Source organism: Ornithodoros turicata, chromosome 3 (assembly GCF_037126465.1).
Source record: "Ornithodoros turicata isolate Travis chromosome 3, ASM3712646v1, whole genome shotgun sequence".
NCBI lineage: Eukaryota > Metazoa > Arthropoda > Arachnida > Ixodida > Argasidae > Ornithodoros > Ornithodoros turicata.
In genome coordinates, this window is record NC_088203.1 from 58,479,120 (window position 1) to 58,483,141 (window position 4,022).

Below are 4,022 nucleotides of genomic sequence, written 5' to 3' on the forward strand. Positions count from 1 at the left end.
TATCATCGTCATCTAAAAGGGAATGTGGTAGCACTGCTGTGAAACCAGGCACGATTTCTGAAAACCCTCTATGGCACTTTCCGCAGTTTGCACACTTTTCTTCAGCGTCAGTCTCTCTCATAGGAGTCACTTTGCATTAACAGTGACTCCCATCTTACATTTTCATGTGCGAGGGCTCTCTTGCACTACACATGTACGGTTTCCCAACTGCAACATGACGATTTGGAGCTTGAAACTGGAGCCCTGGTGTTCCCTGTGTATGAAATGATACCAACTGAATCTTGTCAAACGTGATGTTTAGTGGAAGATGGCTTTCTTGGTTGTGCATTCTGAGTGACAAAGATTAACACGATATGCTTTTGTAAAGATAAGTGATGTTATGCTCTATGAATAAAGAAAATATACATTTTTCAAGTTCAACATTTATTCTGGCATATACGCATTTCAAGATACAATGAATGCGCAGGGAAGTGACAAAACAATACATTTATTGTTTTGTGACCTCCCTGCAATGACAATATATATCACAGAAATGACAACGTACAGGTACACTATGTAAATTTGTTGCACCCAATTTTCATACATGCTGAATTTTAAATTTTTGTTTTTCTGCCTATGTGTTCAGTATATTACAAATTGCATAATGCAAACAACACTTTGTTAATTTCAAGCTTTTTGCTCCCATCCAAGATATTCCTGTCCTGAAGGAACCGCCCCTTCGACACCATAAATATTCAGTAGGTTTCACTCTGGCAGGCCCTGCCACTGCAAATTTCCTGAATTGAAACCCTTCAAACTGTGTCATAACCTTAAATACGTCAATATTTTTGCAAGTAGTTTACATGCTGGAGGACACTCCTCCTGCAGCTAAGGCAACTACAGAGAGTTCCAAGAGGCCGAAGGTAAACCTACAGCTGCATGAGTTTGATCAACAGTAGTGCATTCTCAAGAAATAATTTTCTTCTTATAGCATATATGTGCATGCCTAGTAACTGAAACAATGACCACAGTTCCGCAACGAGTTTTAATTCCTGAGGGTGTACACTGTAGAGGTGGGTTAGATCTACAACAGTTAATACAAGGTATTATATACTATCAATCAGTGATGGCCACTAAGTACTTCTACTATAACTACTAACTACTTTGCAATGGAGTAGTTTAACTAGTAGTTCAACTACTTTTCAGGCAGGGTAGTTAAAACTACTTCTTTAACTACTGCAGTGTAGTTTAACTACATCTATAACTACTTAATGTTGTCCATCAACACCAATCCCATTCTATAGCGTTCTAAGACCCCTAAATATGAATCACAAGCAGTGATAAAAGTGAAAATTTAGTACACATGCACGGCACAATTGCTCTGCACCTCCGTTCTCATCAAACAAGCAGCTCAAGGTAAAAATCGGAAGCACAGCCATGCCGTAAAGCTTGCGGCAAAATCGGAAGTAGTTGGCGCCTGCAGTAACCTAACTACTGTAGCCAACTACTCGAAATAGTAGTTTAACTAGTAGTTGCACACTACATTTCTGCAAGTAGTTGATAACTACTTTTTAACTACAATCAGGTAGTTTAACTACATGTAGTTAACTACTGGCCATCACTGCTATGAATACCTTTAAAAATCTCATGTGACACATATGCTTTTACTTTTTGGAGGTGCTGCGGTGATCGAAGTTTGTGGGCACTGCTCAGGTTTTGCACCCATTTCTTGCGTATGTCGAGGCAGCTGTGAAGGAGAGAACATTTGTTAGGTTGCAACTAGTTAAAAATAAATATGTTGTTTAGTAAAAGCATCGCATAAATGTTTAAAACATCAGTTTAAAACAGGGTTTACAATCTTGATATCTTTTAAAAATTTCAACGTTTAAACGCTGTTGTAAAAGAAATTATAGCTTCATCACTAAGACACAATGCTGGGTGAAGGGGTCTAAGGTGTATATAAAGCTCTTTGAAGTGATGTGTTCCATGATGTGAACATGTAAAGAGAATGTACAAAATTGAGAGAGGCTCACCACAGTGCGTGCACTGGGGTGGTTCCTCCTCGTACAGTAGGAACCCGTGAATGAGGAACATGATACTTATCTGTAAGCTCGATCGCATCAGACGATGACACAGGTGATGCTCGATGACACAGACGATCCTCTGGGTAGCCCCCGTGAGGAAACCTGTATTGAGGGACCACACTGCTGCAAATAACACGACAAGATACAAATTATTATTATCGCAACAAGCTGACAACATAGCTCAGACACAAAGGCGGTATCCAAGTCACACCACACCACCGTTACGTAGGATTCTTTGTCACAAATCAGACCAAGGCACAAAATAATACCAATACAAGAAAAAGGGTGACTATCTTGGTCTTATTATGACGTAATACTGAACTTATACGCGAAGGTGGTTCAAAGAAATGACTGTGCACTTGCTTCCGTAGAGAACACTTGGTACCGTGCTAGCAATGCATGCAGAAAAGCGCTCGAGTGCTCGCACATATTGATGACACCACTATCAGTGTAGTGTAACATGTTCTCTCCAGCATGTTATGCACTCAAACTGTATTTGCCGCCGGGTAAAATGCAAGTGTGTTCGATTGAACCTCGGAAGAGCGATCAAACAACTTGCACCCAGTGCTGGTTTTGGGCAAAAAAAACACTTCATAATTGTCAAATAAATGTACAAAATGGACGCCTATTTATTCCTTGATAAAGAATGACTCACCTGTAGAAATTTCAGCCCTGTATCCTTGCCGGTACGGTTGGTACGACCGTAATTGGAAAAAGTTGCCATGATCGCTGCAGCGACTGTTTTGGGTACAGTAAGATGGCGGCCGGTTGCCGCACGCTCGCGCTCCCTATCTGCGATCCAGCCTTTTACAATCGAGATCAGTGTTGCCACCGCCTTGTCGTCTGCTCGCTTTTTGTCCGTATGCACTAGGAGACAGCGGTTTGCTTGAGGATGGATTTGTGGTAAGGACGTGAAGCCAGTGAAGCAGCTTTGCTGAATATTCCGTTCAAGCTCCTCGCTGGACGTCCGTCGATGTTCACCAGGTGAGGGAACGACACCTGCGAGTAGCATGTTCGGCTCAAAGGTGAGGATGTTCGAGTGTGCCGCTTTGTTACTGCATATTGCAACAAATGCAAGTTCACTTTTTCTCAGCAGCACTCTCTTAGGCCAGGCAACAGCAGCACCAGGTATAAATGTACACAACCAAGTGAATTAAGACGCGCGAGAGCATTTAAAGGGACTCCGACCAGAAGTTCGACAAATCTTTCGTTTGCATCCATTACGAAGGTATAATATGCCTCCAAGCCACACGCGAAATATTTTGGCTGTGCGCGGCGGCAAAGTTTGCCAAACGGCGAGCTGAAAAGCTTCGTTTTTCCTCCTCAACTCGCGCAATCGGGGCCGAAATCTAGCCTCTTTGTAGTGGACATCCTCCAATTTCCGTGTGCGTGACGAAAGCACGAGGCCCACGTTTCATTGGGCGCCCGGACCGGAAGTTCTGTTGTTAGTGAGAGCGCCGGCATCCGTCCGGAAAGCGATCTTCAATATGGACGTCGAAGGAAGAAATGCGGAGACTTTGAGCCCGGAACTTCTTTCTGACATTTCTGCGATCGAGAAGAAAATTCTGCGTGCTGAACAGCTCGGTAGGCTTTCGAAACGTCGCCGATGCCGAGAATGCGAGACGAAGTTAGAGCTCTACGAACATCGGTCACAGATGGAGCAAACAGCATGAGTCGCCTGTCGCCGATGAGCTTTTTAGCGCACACTGTGATCGAACACGTAAACGTTCTCTGAAATTTCGTGTTCTGATATTTAATGCGCACTTGCTGTTCATGGTGCCGGTGTGGCTGGTGTGTCATAATGCCGAAGGAGATCGAATGCTTGCCCAGGCGAAAATCTGGACTGGTCCCAGAATGGTTCCAGTTGAATCTGGACTGGTTCCAGTTGGATGTTTGATGGTCCCGGAATGGTTCCAGTTGAATGTGGATGGTCCCATCTGGATTCCCAAGTGGGGTGGC